Source organism: Papio anubis, chromosome 18 (genome assembly GCF_008728515.1).
Source record: "Papio anubis isolate 15944 chromosome 18, Panubis1.0, whole genome shotgun sequence".
NCBI classification, from domain to species: domain Eukaryota; kingdom Metazoa; phylum Chordata; class Mammalia; order Primates; family Cercopithecidae; genus Papio; species Papio anubis.
The window spans coordinates 10,293,569-10,313,184 of NC_044993.1; the positions used below are offsets into that span (position 1 = coordinate 10,293,569).

The following is a 19,616-nucleotide window of genomic DNA, read 5'->3' on the forward strand; positions in this document are numbered from 1 at the left end:
TCAGGAAACTGTGCCTCAGGGCTCAGATTTCCCCCCATTTAAACTTGTGGCTTCTTGGCCTGGAGCTTGTTCCCTTCCCAAAATGTTTGTTAGTGCAGTGGCTTTTTATGGCACTTTATGGAAAAATTAAGGGGTGGGGGTGATGACCGTATTCTGCAAATCAGCCCGTCTTTAACCTTCGTTTACTGGAATTTGAGTCCTCTGCATACCTTGTTAGCAGAAAAAACTTCAAATATATTTTTTTCCATCCAAGCTCACAATTGGAATGTTCTTTACCTCTTAACTCAGGCCAGGACAAATGTGGCCCAGGTTCTGAAAAACAGCCTCTTATTTAAAAGGGTTGTACAGCAGCCTTTGCACAACATTTACGACTGCAGTTATCTACACGTGGATCTGGAGGGGGCCTGGCCTGTGAGAATCAGAAGACAGAGGCCACTTCATCCTGCAAATTGCTCAGGCGAGCAGTGTTGGTGAACTCACCCGTCACTCCCCTGAGCCCCTTTCCAGCTTTAAAATCTTTCCTGGGAAACTATTGGATTAGAAAGGAGCCCTTCAGATGGTGGCAGTTTCTCTGCTTCTGGAAAAGGGGCTTAGGAGACTTAAGATACAACCTAGTCTCAGATAAAGGGCGGGAAGTCAGAGCTATTGGCTGTGGTACTAGCAGAGGAACAAAGGCCAAAACAAGGTCTTCCAGACATGTCATGTTTTTCTTAGAACTAGGGCCTATATTACACACAAATTTGAGATTATCTCCGACATTTATCTAAAATTAACTGTGGTTTTCAAATGAAAAACATTTAGGGGAGGATCAGATAAGAAGGAGGCCTATTTATAATACTTGCCACGGGGAGGGAAAGGGAAGAGAAAAAGCAAGAGCGAGAACAAGAGTGAGAGCAAGAAAGAGAGAGAACGAGAGAGATCCTTAAAATGATACTAAACATTCTTGTGACACCATAAGCCATAACTCTGACTCTCCTTCCCTGCCTTTTATGAATAACGGAAAAGAGAACTTTTATCCTGATCCACCGTAGTTTCTTAGAGAAAATCCCGCTCCCAGCTAGAATGCTGGATTTCCATCTCATTCTGGATGTAGCCGGAATTGGGTTACAATCATTCTGAACCACTGAGTGTGACACAAGTCAAAATCTTTGTTCCTAGAGATTGAGATATTAGTCAGTGATGTCTGGCTCTGAAATGGTTATTTATAGATTGGAACGACCTGGAGCAGCCAGCAGAGTGACAAATGAGGAAGAGGACAGAATCCAGCTGAAGAAGCTCCGGAAGATACCATTTGAAGTCTGAGTGCTTGAACTCGCAAAGAAAGCACGTGAGTACACACTAGCACTTGAGCTCTTCATTTTAAACAGAATAAAGAATATACTGCTAGTACTGTCATTTTACAGATAGGGAAATTGAGACTCAACAGGGCTACCTGGATAGAAAGAAAATGAGCCAGAATTTCAAGCAAGCCTGAACTTAGAATCTACACCTTTTTTTTTTTTTTTTTTTTTTTTTGAAACAGGGTCTTACTTCGTCACCCAGGCTGGAGTTCAGTGGTATTAGGTTGGTACAAAAGTAATTGCGGTCTTTGCCGTTTAAAACTAGAGCCTGAAACTGCAATTAATTTTGCACCAACCTAATGCACTTACCAGAGCTCACTTAAGCCTTGACCTCCTGGGCTCAAGTGATTCTCCCACTTCAGCCTCCCAAGTGGCTGGGACTATAAGCAGGCATCACCCTGCCCACCTGCCCAGCTAGCTTTGTGTGTGTGTGTGTGGAGACAGGGTTTTGCCATGTTGTCCAGGCTGGTCTTTAACTCCTGAGCTCAAACTATCCTTCTGCCCTGGCCTCCCAAAGTTCTGGGATTACAGGCATGAGCCACTGTACCCGGCTCAGAACCTATGCTCCTAACTTCCACACCAATTGACCTTGATTCAGTCATTTTCATTTCTATAGCACTTGGCATAATTTCACTTTGCACACAGTATCTATAGATAATCATTCCAGGGCAAAGACAGAAAGATCTAGGCCTGTGTGTGTTGAGGGAGGAATGTATTCAAAAGAGAAACTCCTTGAGGACAGCAGCAACAACCGTTCAAATAAGACACCATCTATGGAGCACACAGTGTGTGACTGCCGCTGCATGCTACTGCATATAATCGTCATAAGATAATTTATGTTATTACATGTGTATTACTGCATGTAATCTTCACGTGTTATTGCCTCTAACAAGTTATGTATTTACATATAGTCTCATAACTGTGTATAGAAGGCCATTTTAGAGATGGAAAACTGAGACTCAGAAGCAGTAATTGTCTTGTTAGTCAGATTTAGCCAGGGTTTGGACTGTGAAATGCAGAGGACCACTTACTTTTCACTACACCATAAATGTTCCTCACCACTGAGGCATGTCAAATACCAGATATCTCCAGGAACCTTAGGCTACGTCTCCATTGTTTTTGCCTTTTTCCCCCCTAGGCACAGGTTGGCAAAGAACAAATGATCCCAAACACCAAACAGCCCAGTTGGAAACATTTAACCCACATACTTTCAGACTTTCTGGCATGGACCAACCTCTTGTCTTACCTTTGTTCCTGGCCAGAAAGAAATGGCATAAAAAGATGGACAGTTTTTGTAACCCCTTTGAGCTCCAAACCATGTTTCCTGTGCACATAGCAGATCTTACAGAAACCAAGCACTTCTTTTAGGCATCTATATTCTTAATGCCCTAAGTCAAGTGCCCAGATGGTTAAGACAACTGTACCAACAGAAACATTTTTTTAAAAATATCCTAACACAACATGAAGTGACCATCGCGAATTCAAAGAAGCAGGCATATTTCTTAAAGGTTGAAAAGAGGTGAGTCTTTCACAAGATGCTAGCTCAAGGCCATATTTGCACAAGTATAGTCATTCCTCTAGCAAGGTTTTGTTTATCTGGCCATTAAAAAAAAATTAAAACAACTTTTACTTTCGGCTGTTTGAACAAGGACTGTTTTTCCAGCTGTGGAGTCTAAGGAGGATACAAGCGGCCTGGTTTGGTTATATTTTTTCCAGAATAGGAGGAAAGTTTCCTACACAATTCTGCTCGGGCTAAACTGCATACAGAGCTGTTTATTTATACTGTTTTCTCGCACACCTGTTTGGATATGGGCTATTTTCTGGTATTTAAACATACCATTTCTTGCCAATTGCTTTATCTTCAGAGTCCTATGGTTTGGCTGCAAACCAAATTATTAACTCAGAAAGAAACACCAATTCCTCCACGAACATTATTAGTGAGGACTAAGATAACTTAATTGTTACTTACTTCAAACGTGTTATCACTGAAGAACTTTATCCCAGAAATCCTTTCGAAATAAGGTAGAGGCCATTTCACTATGCTTAAAGGGAAGAAAAGGAGTAACGAAGCCTTTTTGGAAGACAATCCTTTAATAAAACATTGCTTTTCTTTAAAAAGAAAAAAAAAAGCCACCTGCTTATTTTGAGCTAGTATGTTGTGATGGAAGGAAAACATTGCCATTCTAGTCTGTAATAGGCTATTTTACCCACTAAGGAAGCTCTGGAATACACAGATGGCAGCCTGAGAATTTGGGTGAAAGCCCTGACACCATTCACATGACCTTTATTTTATCAGTAAAACGTGGGTCATAATAGCTATCTGGTAACTAGGTCATTTAAATCGACCCGTAGATATTAAATAGCTATGATAGGATAAAGCTTGGTCTAGGCCCTGGGGTACGGAGATGAATGAGACAAAGTCTTTATATCTAGAAATTCACAGTCCATAATCCTGTACATAGTAGGCCTCTCTTCTATGTTAGGGGAACCTGACATTTATGTGTAGATTCGTTAGTAGCTAACTTTAAAGTCAAAACTGAACCTGTAGAGTTGAAATCTAACTGTTTATGTGAAGGGGTTAGTTTTATCTTGCAGCTAAAAAAGCAGACTAAAATACTAACGTAACAAACTCTATTAGTTATCAATAGCTGTGTTACAATCCATCCCCAAAGTGTAGTGGTTTAAAAAAATAGGCACTTACTGCTCACAGTTTCTGTAAGTCAGAGCCCTTGGGTGGTTCAGTTGGGTGCCTCTGCCTTAAGGTCTTTCCATAGGCTGCAATTTGTTTGCTGGCCAGGGCTGCAGTCTCATCTGAAGGTTCAACTAAATGGAGATTTTCTTCCAAGCACAATCAAATAGCTGTTGGCATTATTCAGTCTTGTGGAGGCTGCTGTACTGAGCACCTTAGTTCCTGGCTGGCTGTTGGCTGGAAGGCATTCCCTCAGTTTCTTGACATGTGTGCCTCTCCATAGGGCAGTACATAAAAAGGCAGCTAGTTTCCCTGAGTAAGAGGGAGTGAGCAAAAACGAAACCACATTCTCTCTGTAACCTAATTTTAGAAGTGACATTTCATCACTTTTTCAATCATCTGTTTACCTGAAGAGAGCCAGAATATCCAGCCCACACTCACGGGGAGTAGATTACACAAAGACAGGACTATTGCAAGGCAGTGATATCTGGGGCCATCTTAGCAGCTGCTTACCATACAAATGGAAGCTACAGTGGGTAAAGATCCAACAGCAGCCTCAACCTTATCTCATTATAATGGGTTTGGTTCCATAGAGTATCCACTTTCTGACACAGCAGGGCAGCCCCCTCCACATCTCCACGAGAAACTTCTGTTTCACTTGCAGGGCAAATCTTCTGGGACATAACCACGATGACTTTCCCTGAAACCATTTCATGGAGGTTTCTCCAAAGAGGAGCTATCTCTACACCTAGCAGCTCCCATCATATCCTGAGATGATGGCATTGGGATAACACAGCCCCAGGCCTACGGTCCTAGGAGTCTTCTTCTTTTCCTCTCCCTTCAACATGGATCTCTTTTATTTTTGAAGCCTCAGTTGTGAAATAGAAAGACTGGACAACTCTTACCACATGGAGTTGTGAGGATTAAATAAGAGAAGCAGTTAACAGAAGTGCATATTGTGTATTTCAGATTGTAGGTCCACTGTACTCTAAAACTCACCCCTGCTTTCTGGATTTTAGAATGTTTCCAGAAAGACAAATAATCACTGCTCGATAACATGATTATGAGACAAATAATCCTAAGGCAGAAATATGAGCAGGGATTATATGGGCCAATCCAAATGAATGTTGGCTGTAACCTCACATCAGGAGTCTGAAAGTCCGCTATGGTGCCAGACAACCTTTAGTTGCTTGATTTTGGAGTAATGGGGAGTGGGCAAAAGGTAATGTTCCAAAGAAGGCCAGTGTGGCCAGGGCTTGGCACTGGGGGCTCAGAGCAGTAATAAATCATCAACAATTACAAAAGTATTGTCTTCAGTGTTTTAACTGGTAAGCATACAGTGAGGTGTAGAGTTTTACTGATTGCCATCAGCTCTGAGAATGGGCATGGTAGAAATACAGGGTGAAATGACCTGACTTGTCTAGAGGATTTGAGAAAATCTTCTCTGACAGAGACTATAGCATAAAACAGGAAGATAAGTAGAGGTTATAAAGGTGAAAAGAAGGGGGAAAAGCATTTTATCACATGGGAACTTCCTGTGCAAAGACCCTGAGACTAGAGAAGGCATGACATATTCTGAGATCCGTGGACAATATGGGGACACTAGAGTAGGGAGGACAAGAGACAGACTGTGACCAATCTAAGTCATGGGAACGATTTGGACTTTGATTTTACAGGCTCCAAGGAAAACAAGCCACTGAAGGGATGTAAGCAAAGGCATGATAGTATCAGCTTTTCATTCCAAGGGATCATTCCGGCTAAAGATCGCAGCACATAATCATTGTAAGAATTATTATGAATTTTCCCTGTTTCCCATTGCCATTGCAAACAGAAATACCCAGTTAGTTAAAGAACACATGGGCTCTGCTGCCTGCCCTCTTGGGGAACACAAACAAAGCCTCTGGACCTTTGGATTCAACCCACCAAAGTCTGGGTCCAAGTCTCCAGAATTAGTCAGGCAGCACAAATAATAGATACCCTACCCCCAGTCCCTGCTGCCATGGTCTGAGTAATGTTTTAAAGATACTAGCACAAATCCTAATGTTATTTAGAGGATTAAACACTTGATTGGGCCAGGCATGGTGGCTCACGCCTGTGATCCCAGCACTTTGGGAGGCCAAGGCAAGCAAATCATGAGGTCAGGAGATCAAGACTGTCCTGGCCAACATGGTGAAACTCCGTCTCTACTAAAAATACAAAAATTAGCTGGGCGTGCTGGCACGCACCTGTTGTTCCAGCTACTCAGGAGGCTGAGGCAGGAGAATCACTTGAACCTGGCGAGAGGCAGAGGTTGCAGTGGGCTGGGATCGCACCACTGCACTCAGGCCTGGCAACAGAGCGAGACTCTGAAAAAAAACTTGATTGTGTGTAATAAATCTTGACATAGCATCAATGAGGACAGGAGACAGACCTAGCATTCTTGAAGACCAGTATGCCAGTCGCGTTACCTAACAATATTTTCTTTAATCTCTACAACATCTTCTTGAGGGTAGAGTTATCATACACACTTCTCAAATGATTAAAAAAAAATAAGGTTCAGAAAGATTGTAAAATCCAGGACACTAAACTAGTGAATGGATGTTTATTTCAAAGCTCATTTTCACACTTGGAGTAGAGTTTTTCTCAGATGACATTGGTGTATAGCCCAGTTTCTCAGCCTCGGTACCATTCACATTGAGGGCTGGATACTTCCTTTTTGTGGGGAGCTATTTTACATATTGTAGGATGTTTAGCAGCATCCCTGGCCTCTACTCACTAATGTCAGCAGCATTACCCCCAGACATGACAACCAAAAAGATCTCCAGATATTGCCAATTGTCCCATGGGAAGAAAAATCAAGCCCTAGTTGAGAACCACTGGTACAGAATTTACTCCTCCAGTAAGGTGTTTAACTAGAGATGGCTAAAAATGGTGCATTTCACTGTGTTTGTTCATTGGCTAAATAAGGTCCCATGGCCAGAAGCAACATAAATGGAGTGGGGAAATACACTCTTCCCATAGAAAAGAACTGTAGGTCATATGATAACAGGCAAGGATATATAATCCTCTTACAATACAAATAGTTGGAGAAGATAGTAAAATTACTAATTTCAAGTGTGATTCATACTATGAGAGAGTATAGTGTGCTATGCAAATGATATCAGAGAGAACTAGATTAATCTGGATGGTCAGAGACATCTCTGAAGAAGGGAGTTTTAAACTTAGACCCAGTGGATAAGCCATTGTTAACCACGCAAAGGACAATTGTGTATAAAGGGAGTATTTCTGGCAGAGGGACAAGCATGTGTCCCTCTATAGGAAAATGTAAGTACCTTTGATGATTTCTCCAAAAAACTTAGTGGTCTCAACCAAAAGCCCTGATTTCCATCGATAAAATATGAAAACAAATATTAGTGGTGTTATTTGTTTAATATTAATTATGTGCCAGGGAGTGTGATATGAATACTATGAAGTCTTGTTCACAAGATGCTCAGTCTAGTTAGTTGGGCAGTAAACACACCATTAAATTGGCAGCTAGTAAGACATATCAGAGGAATGCACCAGGAAGTAGGCGTGTTGGGAATTTGGAGACTGGCTAGATACTTGTAGCCTGGGGAAGTAGAGGAGACAGAGCTTTAGTTTAACTTGAAGGTTGGTGTATTAGTTCGTTTTCATACTGCTAATAAGGACATACCAGAGACTGGGTAATTTATAAAGGAAAGAGGTTTAATTGACTCACAGTTCAGCATGGCTAGGAAGGCCTCAGGAAACACAATCATGGTAAAAAAAGGAAGCAAGTAAATTCTCCTTCATGTGGTGGCAGGAAGAAGTGCAAAGCGAACGGGAAAAAAGCCCCTTATAAAACCATCAGATCTCATGAGAACTCACTCACTATCATGAGAACTGCATAAGACTAGCCGCCTACATGATTAAATTACCTCCCACGACACCTGAGGATTATGAGAACTACAATTCAAGATGAGATTTGGGTGGGGACACAGCCAAACCATATCAGTTAGGTAAAGATTAAAAGAATCAAGGGAAAGATGACAACATTTCTGATGTGAAAGGTAGCAAAAGCAAAGATGGGGGAATTGGGCTGGAAGGAGACCTGTGAAGCAAAGAAAGGAATCTAAGAAGGAGGAGAAAAAAATTCAATGAGAAGACCCCTGCCAGGTTTAAGCTTTAAATGCCACTCTAAATTTCAGGGTTGAAGCTGATGGGTGACAGCCAAAGGAGAAAAAGGAAGGAGACTTACAAAGTAAAAACAGTGTATTCTAGGACCTGCCTCTCAAAGCGACCGCCACGAACCACCCGCCTCAGCATGTGAGATTGCCCAACCTCAAGTGACCCTGCAGAGCAATGAACAGGGAATCTCATTTTCACAGGACTTTCAGATAATTCTAGTGCTTGTCATAGTTTCAGAAACACAGCACTTGAAGATCAATTTGAATAAATTAAAATAAGAAAAGACAGCAGACAGGGAAGCAAATGAAGTGTCTTCTGCAGGCTTTTAGCATGAACTTCTAAGGATCTTGTTTGTGATTAACCAGAGATATGAGAAGAGACAAGTGATGTGAATGAAGAATCAAAAAGGCATGATACCTGCACGATTAGAGTAGATAATGCACAGACAACACAGAGAGTGGGCAACTGGAAGAAGGAGGAAGAAGAATGCCAGAACCATGATGGACGCAGGAAAGTCAAGGACAGGGTAGAGTGGAGGGCAGCTGATATGTCGGGAGAGAATAAGAAATGGCCTTTTGAACACATTGAGTAGGAATTTCCAGGACAGCCTAACCACGGAGATCTTCAAATGATGTCGTGGAAGATCCAATGGAGGGAAGGGCAGCATGCATTCTCCATGAAGGGAGGACCATTCTTTGGGTCCCCACTCTATTTTCAGTTCCTACAGCAGTAATGGGCATAGAACTGGCACTGAAAAAAAAAAAAGAAAAATGTTAATCAACCAGGAAGGGACACGTAGAGTGATGCACAGACCACCTGCCTGCAGGTACCCTTGGGAACTTGTTATAAATGCATCTCCAGGACCCACCCAAGCCCTACTACTTCCCACTTTCTCAGCGTAGACCTTGAAATATGAACTTTTACCAAGCTAAGAGATTCTGAGACTTTCTCAAATTTGAGGCTTTCAATTATAAAGACAAAGAAATCAAAGCAAGGGAAGACTCAAGATAAAGAATTTTGATGATGTCCACCACTAGGAGAAAGAAGCATGTAATGAAGAAAGAGAAGTAAAGTGAACGCAAAAGTGGCTAAAACTGATCACAATCCATTCGGATCTTCTCGGCATTCAGTATCTCACTTTTTCTGTAATGCATTAATAGTTGTATTGGTCCACTTCTTGGGGGTAATAAGCTCCATAAGTTTGCTACCTGGTAGAGAAAGCCTTATTTAATTTTCTTTTGAGCACCAAATGAAATCTACCTTTATGAAATAAGTTTGACATGCATTGATTAAGCTCTTAGTGTGTGAAAGTTGCGCTGAGGTTAAGGGATATAAAAATTAGTAAGATTCAGTCCCTGCCATGGAAGCACCCATTGCCTATGTGAGAGACTCACAATAGCAGTAGCAACAACACCACCATCAACAGTCCATGTGCTGAGAAGTGGTCAAAGGGTAGATTGTGTGAGGGTAACCAAAGCATCGCAGAGGAGTGGAGTAAGCCTCTTCAGCAACCCAGGAAGGTTTCTTGGAAGTGGCAGCACATGAAAAATAAGCAGGAATTTTCTATACAGGGAAGATAGGTACAGAGAGAAGGGTTTGGGAGAGAAAGCTGAGATCTGATCCCTGTGGTCCATATGGGTATTTACCCATGGTTACTGGGCATGATGAACACGGACAGGCAGATGAGAATAGAGAAGAGGACTTAGGATTATGGGTGGAGCCCAGCAGACTCCGCCTGTTGAGAGCCATGGCATATGGGTGGAGCTGGGAAGAGGGCTGCCCCTTCCTCCTACACTGCCAGGGCCTCCAGCCCAGTGCCTTGGAAGGCAGAGCCTGCAGAGAGGGAGGGAGCAAAGCAAGTCCTGGCACCCCCTCCCTGTGACTCACTCTTGGCCTTTTGAGCTCTAGCCTTTGCCGAGAAGCCAGGAGGTGCTCAGGGAAGCTGCTGGGAAGTGAGGCCTGGGTTGGCCAAAGCCACCTCTGCCCTCCTTTTCTGTCCAACACACAGGGACAGGCAGTAGACAAATGCTCCTGAGGTTCTAAGATGCCATCAATTGCAGGAGAGAGTCAAGGGACATGCATACCAGAGAGGCTGACCGAGGGCTGAGAGGTCAACTGTTATAAGATAGGGAAACTGAGTCTTAGTGATGGAATGGAGTTGCCAAGTCCATACAGTTAGATCTGAGCCAATTCTGGAATCATTCCCAGACCTCCCAATGTGTAGCCAGTGTCTCAAAGCGCATCACCTTCTGTCAAATGAGAATAAATGAGGCTGACATAAGAATTCAGGCTTCAAGCTATTTTGGTTACCAGAGGCTGGTAAACTATGTCTCACAGGCCAGATCTAGACATGACCATCTATGTATTGCCCGTAGCTGCTTTCAAGTTGCAATGTCCAGTTGAGTCTTTACAACAGAGAGTATACAGGCAACAAAGCCTGAAGTATTTACTATCTGGCCCTTTGGAGAAAAAAAAAAAAATGTGTCAACCCCTTTTGTAACCCAATACTTCTCAGATTTTAGTGTGCCTGAGAATCTACTAGGGAACTGATATAAAATAGTTGGTGCATTTAGAGTAGGACTTAGGAATCTAAAGGTAATAAGAGTCTTAGGGATTTTGATGTAGATAACTCAAGACCACACTTTGAGAAATGAAACTTTGGCCTATCCTTGGCTCAGGGGAGGCAGGGCTGACTCTAGGAGAATCCTGGGCTTTGGGGACCAGGTCTGCAGTTCAGGCTACACCAGGTGGGATATAAAGGCCTCTATACAGACGTCCAGAGCTCCTCCAGCTTCCACAGAGAAAAGCCCCAGGAGGCCTCTGCAGGGTTACTCACTTGGAAGGCATAGAGTCCTGGCCTCAGAGGAACGACTCTCTCTTATCAGCTCTGTGGCTCTCCTGGAGGCATTTTCTCCCTGGCCCTTACCATTCTCATCTGTAAAATAAACCACTCAAATCCTATTTATCCAGATGTCTTTGTGTCCTACGGTTGCTGATCTTTTTTGTTTCATTCTTTCATTCTTTCTTTCTTTTACTTCTTTCTTTTCTTTCTTTCTCTCTTCTTTTTCTTTCTTTTTCTTTCTTCTTTCTTTCTTCTTTCCTTCTTTCTTTCCTTATTTTCTTTTTTTTTTTTCAGAGTCTCACTCTGTCATCTAGGCTGGAGTGCAGGGGCATGATCTCAGCGCACTGCAACCTCTGCCTCCCAGGTTCAAGTGATTCTCCTGCCTCAGCCTTCCAAGTAGCTGGGCGTACAGGTGTGTGCCACCATGCCTGGCTAATTTTTGTATTTTTAGTAGAGGTGGGGTTGTCACCATGTTGACCAGGCTGGTCTCGAACTCCTTGATCTCAAGTGACCTGCTCGCTTCAGCCTCTCAAAGTGCTGGGATTACAGACGTGAGCCACCACACCCAGTCCGGTTGTTGATCTATTATAATGAATGATACACTAATGCCAATGTCACTGACATCCCCATAACGTTGGCAGAGTACCAGGGAGTGACGATGTGACTCGGCATCTGCTTTCTAATTCCTGGTCTCAGGGGCCAACAGAGCTCATGAAAAGAGACTAAAGGGAAAGTTGTGGAAAAGGGAAAGTTGTTGAGAAAAAATGAATAACCTTCACTGCCAACAAGCGTTTATTCACATAACTAACCATTAGACAATCATCTTTTGTTGAGAACACATAATAAACCTTATGAGTATAAAGAATTACTACTGGCTCTGCATTGAGAGGCTTATCCTACTGAAAAGCCATGATCATTTTGGCATTTACAATACCCATGGCTTTCATTTGGCTCAGTGGTTACAGAAAAAGAGAGGAATATTGATGTTTTGTGTTAATTTGAAACACTTAAATGTGTTCAATGTTATTTGTATTAGCTACAAAAATTTGTAATAACTTACACACCCAACAATAGAGGACTGGTGTTTAACTGAATGAAAAACTTTCAAACCATAGAACAGTATGCAGCCATCAAAAATTACATGTACTGTGAGGTCTCCAACACTGATGTTTTACCGACCCTGGGAACTGGATCATTCTTTGTGGCGGGGGATGTCTTGTGTATCATAGGTTGTTCAGCAGTATCCCTGGTCTTGAACCACTAGATGTTAAAAGCAAAACCCCTACTCACTCCCCCCAATTAGTTGTCACTAACTGTGACAATTTAAAATGTCTACACATATTGTCAAATGTCCCCTGGGGGATAAAATTGCCCCCTTGTAGAGACTTATTGGTCCACAGAAAATTTTGGATCATCCTAGAAATTACATACACTAGCATAGGCAAGAAAAAAAAATGAAAACTAGGCATAGAGTATGATCTTCTCTATGGAAAATAATAGTAGAAGGAGGATGAGGAAAAGAGAAAAGAAAGGGGAAAAAGGATAGAAAAAAATGAAAAACTTAGTGACACAGAAAGGACTGGAAGGAAATGGCCCAAAAGCTTAAAAATAGCTGCTTCCAAGTAGTGAGATGATAATCACTTGTGTTTCTATAAATGTTCTGAATATTTTGTAATGTTCTGAAGGTTCTACAATAACTGCATATGATTTCAATAAACAGGAAGAACATGGAAAGGAAACAAGTTAAAATACTGAAAACTTGCACAAAGATAGATATTATTTCTGATTTATTTAGGTGTTATTTATATTAGCTACAAAAATTTGTAATAACTTATACACATCTAACAATAGAGGGCTGGTGTTTAACTAAATAAAATACTTTTGGCCGAAGTGGGTGGATCATGAGGTCAGGAGTTCGAGACCAGCCTGGCCAATATGGTGAAATCCCATCTCTACTAAAAATACAAAAAGTAGCCAGGCATGGTGGTGCACGCCTGTAGTCCCAGCTACTTGGGAGGCTGAGACAGGATAATTGCTTGAACACAGAAGGCGGAGGTTGTGGTGAACTGAGATCCTACCACTGCACTCCAGCCTGGGGGACAGAGTGAAATTCTGTCTCAAAAACAAACAAACAAGCAAAAACCTTTCAAACCATAGAATTATATGCAGCCATCAAAAATTACATCTACAGTGATGTCTCTCAACATTACCATTTTATTGACATTGGGAACTAGATAATGCTTTGTGGTCAGGGTAGCCATGTGTACCTAAGTTAAAATACTGACAACATGCACAAAGACAGATATTATTTCTGATTTATTTATTTGTTATTTATATTAGCTACAAAAATTTGTAATAACTTACACATCCAAAAATAAATGTAGACCGAACCACTAAAATCCTATTTATTCGGATATCTTTGGACTTCACGTTTCTGAAAATTGCATCTTCATTAGGATCTATCTGGGGCATGCTCTTACGGGCCTGTGTCTGTACTGTGGAGTCTCACCAGCCAGCAGGACATCTTATGGTTCTACTCACAGGGAAGTTTTAAACTGAGACCCACAGGATAAGCTACTGTTAACCAGGCAAAGCACAACTGTGCATAAAGGGAGTATTTCTGGCAGAGGGACAAGCATGTGTGTGGGAAGATGTAAGAACCTTTGATGATGTCTCCAAAAAACCTAGTGGTCTCAACCAAAAGGCCCTATTTCCATCAATAAAATATGAAAACCACTATTATTAGTGGTGTTATTTGTTTAATATTAATTGTGTGCCAGGTAGTGTGATATAAATAATAAGCAGTCTTGGCCACAAGATACAGTCTAGTTAGTTGGGCAGTAAACACACCATTAAATTGGCAGCTAGTAAGACATATCAGAAAGTTGGTGTATTAGTTCTAGTCACAGGGGAGTTTTCCCTATCCTCAACTTACAGTGGGTTTGAATAAAGTCACATTGATCTTGATATAAACTTTTGCTCTTTCATCTCTATTGACATATCATAGAGACCCTAAACCTTTCTAGAATTTGCCCCGGTAATTTCTGAGAGGCTTCAGGGGATGTCCTATGGGATCATCAAGTTGTCCTTGGGACTCTGCCTAAATGCTGTTGATGATCTTTGTCCAGAAAGACATTGGAAGATGGCATCTAACCCACAATGTTCTTGCCTATTCATGCTCATGTCTGCACCAATGCTGCCTCCTCCAGCTGCTCCTGGGGCAGGTAGGCCCTGAGATGCCACATTACTTTATGTCCCAAAGCTCTCATGCTTCACTGCCTGGGCCAGCTGGTAGAAAAACAAAACAAAACAAAACAAAAACTCTGATTCTGACTCTACTATCTTCATCCATAATTCTTGAGCTCTGTATCAGAAACTGACAAGTATTTTTTACTCTAAAGGGCCAGATACTTCTGTCTGTGTGCACTACATGGTTTCTGTTTCAGTTATTTAACTCTGCCATTGTAGCAAGAAAGTTAGCACAGGCAATACATACAAAAATGCTCATGAGTGTGTTCCAATAAAACTTGATTTATAAGCTGGGCACAGTGGTGGATGCCTGTATTCCTAGCTACTCAGGAGATTGAAGAGGGAGGATTGCTTGAGCCCAGAAGTTCAAGAACAGCTTGGGCGACATAGTGAGACCCTGTCTCAAAAGATTAAGAAACAAAACAACTTTATTCCCAGACTTTGAAACTTGAATTTCATAGAATATTTTCCTGTCATGAAATTGTATTATTTTTAAAAATGTCTAATCATTTAAAAATGCAAAAGCAATGATTCACTCATAGGTCAAAGTTTTTAAGTGTTAGGTGTCAGGCTAGATTTGGCCTGAGGACCGTAGCATAGTAGCCCCTGCTCTAATGCAAGGGAAGATGCCAGAAGGAAGACCAAAAGGGAAACTTGGATAGGACTTGGTGGTAAGAGTGAAGCAGAAAGATAGCATGGTTCATTGGTTCATGTGTTCATTCATGCAATGACAATTATTGAGAACCTACTGTATAGGTGTCAGGTGCTCAATGAAGTGCTAGGGTCAGAGTAGTGAAAAAGACAGCAAAGGACCCAGTGCTCACCAAGCTTACTATCTATCAGGAAAAACAGACTTTGAATCAACATTTATAACTGCGCTGGCCAGATGCAGTGGCTCACGCCTGTAACCCCAGTACTTTGGGAGGCCGAGGTGGGCAGAGCACAAGGTCAGGAGATCGAGACCATCCTGGCTAACATGGTGAAACCCTATCTCTACTAAAAATACAAAAAATTAACCAGGCGTGGTTGTAGTTGGCTGTAGTCCCAGCTACTTGGGAGGCTAAGGCAGGAGAATGGTGTGAACCCAGGAGGTGGGCTTGCAGTGAGCAAGATTGCTCCACTGCACTCCAGCCTGGGTGACAGAGTGAGACTCCATCTCAAAAACAAACAAACAAACAAACACCAAAAAACTGTGCTAAGTGCTGTGAACAATTCCAGGAGTCCAAGAAAACATACGTGAGGGAGAATAAAGGAGAGGTATTAGTTGTCTATCACAGCATAATAAATTACCATGAAGTTAATGTCTTAAAATAACACACATTTATTATCTCCCAGTGTCTGTAGGTTGAGAGTCCAAGTACAGCTTAACTGGGTCCTCTGCTCAGGGTTTCACAAGGCAGCAAACAAGGTGTCCACTGAGCTACATTCTCATCTGAAGACTTAAATGGGGGAAATTTTCACTTCCAAGCTCTTTTGAGTTGTTGGCAGAATCGATTTTCTTGTGGTGGTAAAATTGGAGGTATTGGCCTTTTTTGGCCACTGACTGGAGGAAACCCATAGGCCCCCAGGGCAGCCCACAGTTCTTTGCCCCCAGGGACTTCTCCATCATGACTATGGCCACTTACATCATCAAGACCACAAGGAAAGTCTCTCTTTAGGGAGACCCAGTGTCTCTCTCAAAGACTTTTACCTGACTTAGTCAGGTCCAGGATGGCAGGATAGTCTTTTAATTAACTAAAAATTGACTTATTTTGGAGCTTAATTATATCTGCAAAACCTTTCCCCTTTGCTGTATTCTATTGGTCAGTGGCAAAGTACAGGTCTCACCCAACTCAAGAAGAGGGGATTACGCAGACTCTGAATATGAGGGCTGGAATATGAGACCACCCTAAGGTCTGCTCACCACAGGAAGGGAAGATTTTTCATTGAAAGCAGTATTTCTTTGGGACTGATAGATGAATATGATCTAGCTAGGTGAAGCCTAGAGGGAACAGAGTTCTGGGAAGAGCAAACAGTGTGCACAAAGACCCTGAGGAAAAATGGCAATTTTGCAGAGCTGTAAAAAAACCAGTTTAGTAGAATGGCTCTCATTTCTGGCTGTATATATCACCTGAAGAACCACAAAAATAGTTGTTTTTAATAACTATTTTAAACCAATAAAATTGTAAAGTTCTTGGCCTAGGGTTTGGCAACCATCTTTTAAAATTTTTCTCCCTAATTGTCTCTGGGTTGGACAGGGGTTAGGGGCTGCCCAGATGTTGGGAACAGAGAGATAAGCAACATTTCTGTTGGCTCAGATCAAAAATTGCTCAGTGAGATTTCTCAAAGAATGTAAAACAGAACTACAACTCAACCCAGCAATCTCATTACTGAGTAGATAGCCAAAAGAAAATAAATTATTCTACCCAAAATACACATGCACGTGTATGTTCATCACAACACTATTGAAAATAGCAAAGATGTGGATTCAACCTAGTTGCCCCTCAATGGTGTACTGGAAAAGGAAAATATGGTATGTAACATATGGAATACTATGTAACCATAAGAAAGAATGAAATCATGTCCTTTACAGCAATACGGTTGTAGTCAGAGGCCATTATCCCAAGCAAATTAATGCAGGAACAGAAAAATAAATGTCACATGTTGCCACTTTTAGGTGGGGACTAAACACTGGGTACTCATAGACATAAAGATAAGAACGATGGACACTGGGGACCACTAGAGGAGGAAGGAAGGGAGGGGGCAAGGGTTGAAAAACTCACTATCGAGTATTATCCTCACTATCTGGGTGATGAGATCAACTGTATCCTAAACCTTGGCATCACGCAATATAACCAGAAAACAAACCTGCACATGGACCCTCTGAATCTCAAGGAAAGTTGAAATTGGTTTTTTTTCTTTTTTTTTTCTTTCTTTTTTTTTTTTTGAGATGGAGTCTCGCACTATCGCCCAGGCTGGACTGCAGTGGCCGGATCTCGGCTCACTGTAAGCTCCGCCTCCCGGGTTCACGCCATTCTCCTGCCTCAGCCTCCCGAGTAGCTGGGACCACAGGCTCCTGCCACGGCGCCCGGCTAGTTTTTGTATTTTTTAGTAGAGACGGGGTGTCACCGTGTTAGCCAGGATGGTCTCGATCTCCTGACCTCGTGATCCACCCGTCTCGGCCTCCCAAAGTGCTGGATTACAGGCTTGAGCCACCGCGCCCGGCCGTTTTTTTTTTCTTTTAAAGAAAAAGAAAAAAAAAAAAACATTGCTCAGTTAGAAGATGCAAAGAACAGCTCCTTGCTGTTTTCAAAATGCAGACATCATTTAAATGTTCATTTAAGGAAATCAAATTCATGTTATTTAGAAAGCAATATTTTCTTTGGACCAACAAAGCTAGACTTTAATTGGAGACATGCAGCACAAGTTTTGGCAGTGTTGCCCAAGGTGCTCTCCATTATGGCGGTCTCTGTTTTAAAAATATACAGTCAAGCCAGGCACAGTGGCTCACACTTGTAATCCCAGCACTTTGGAGGCCAAGGCATCAGGATTGCCTGAGCTCAGGAGTTCGAGACCGGCCTGGGCAACATGGTAAAACTCTGTCTCTACTAAAATACAAAAAATTAGCCAGGCATGGTGGCGTGCACCTGTAGACCCAGCTACTTGGGAGGCTGAGGCAGGAGAACTGATTGAACCCAGGAGGCGGAGGTTGCAGTGAGCTGAGGTCTCACCACTGCACTCCAGCCTGGACAACAGAGTGAGGCTCCATTTCATATATATATATATATATCCAATCAAAATGTACTCAGGTTTTAGTTAAGTCTGCATTTGATTCAAGAAGGCTTGTTGGAGACAAAAGATTCAAAAGCAACTTGCAAATGAAACTTTGATTTCAAAGCAATTAGTATGTATCACTCACTGGCTGTGTGTCAAGTACTTCACTGAGAATCTTTGTGTAGAATACTGTATTTAACACACATAATAGCACAACAACAGGACAAAGGAGATATTGCCATTCCTACTTCACAGGCAAAGAGGACGAGGCTCAAAAAGTAATTTGTGCCAGGCAAGGTATCAGATGGGAGGGTTCAGAAGTTTTGGAAATGGACAATGTTGATGTTCTTCAAATCCTGGGCCCCTTTTTCATGGCCTTTGTAACCTAGAGAAGCTATTCAGTCCCTTTAGTTAAAAATCTTCATTTGTTAAATAGACAGCAATAATACCAACCTCCTAGCATTGCTGGGAGGACGAACAAGACAATCTTTACAGTCCTGGGAAGAAGAGGTGAGTTCTGTTTCTTAATATTCTTCTGACCTACACCTACACCAGGTCATAATAAACAAATTCAGGATGCCTACCCCACCTTCTCAATTCCAAGTCCAGTGGACTTTGCGTTGAGTAAAAGGAGAAGTACATACTCTTTAGCAGTTTTCTAGGACAGAATTTTCTCACCCAGGTAAAAAGGAAGATGATTATTTAAGTACCCCCTGAAGTGGAAATACGTTTACTTTTTCTGATCCCTAAACATTTTATTTAGAAATCGAGCAATCTCACAGATTTAAGGTAAACAATCAACTAGATGTTTCTTTCTCTGTCTTTTATGAATTCTTCTGTGAGACTCAGATTTTTCACAATGAGTTAAGATAATGACAACTAGTGGGTTTTTTGCTTATTAGTTTGAGACAGGGCCTCACTCTGTGACCCAGGCTGGAGTTTAGTGGTGCAATCATGGCTCACTACAGCCTCAACCTCCCAGGATCAAGTGATCCTCCTGCCTCAGCCTCCCTAGTAGGTGGGACTACAGGTGGTTGCAATCACACCTGGCCATTTTTTTTTTTTTTTTTTTTTTTTTTTTGTAGAGACAATGTCTCACTATGTTGCCCAGGTTGTCTCAAACTCCTGGGCTCAAGTGATCATGATCCATACACCCTGGGCTTCCTAAAGTGCTGGGATTACAGACATGAACCACTGCACCCAGTGATGCCTACTTGTAAATATTTTTGCAGCTCTCTAAAGTCCAATGCTCATGCAGCTCTGACTTAGCATGCTGTCTGGATCTTTGTAGTTGCTCAGTAAAGAGTCTCTGTTAATACAAGGACCAAAGAATAAAGAGGGCATCAGGGAAAGTGGTGAAGGAGATTGTCACCAAATTATTTACTGAACCATTCCACTCATTAGTCCTCAAAAAGATGACTATTTTGATTCTCCTTATCTAGCACCCCCCTGCATGATATGAAAAGATGTTAAACATAGTGAGACACTGCATTATATAAATAACACACACTCTAAGGTTTCAGCTCACAGTTTATTTTAGGTCTCATTCTGCAGGTGCTTGGCATCCAGGGTCAGG

General features: G+C 41.9%; 1 long non-coding RNA gene across 3 annotated transcripts in view; it reads left to right on the top strand.

The window, feature by feature from the left end:
* LOC103880567 overlaps positions 1-19,616 on the top strand; it is a 95,194-nt gene that overhangs the window by 50,140 nt on the left and 25,438 nt on the right. For all 3 annotated transcript variants that reach the window (XR_004179721.1, XR_004179723.1, XR_641672.4), the window contains exon 5: positions 1,209-1,327. This is a non-coding gene — a long non-coding RNA (uncharacterized LOC103880567). The remainder of the gene's footprint in view (positions 1-1,208; positions 1,328-19,616) is intronic.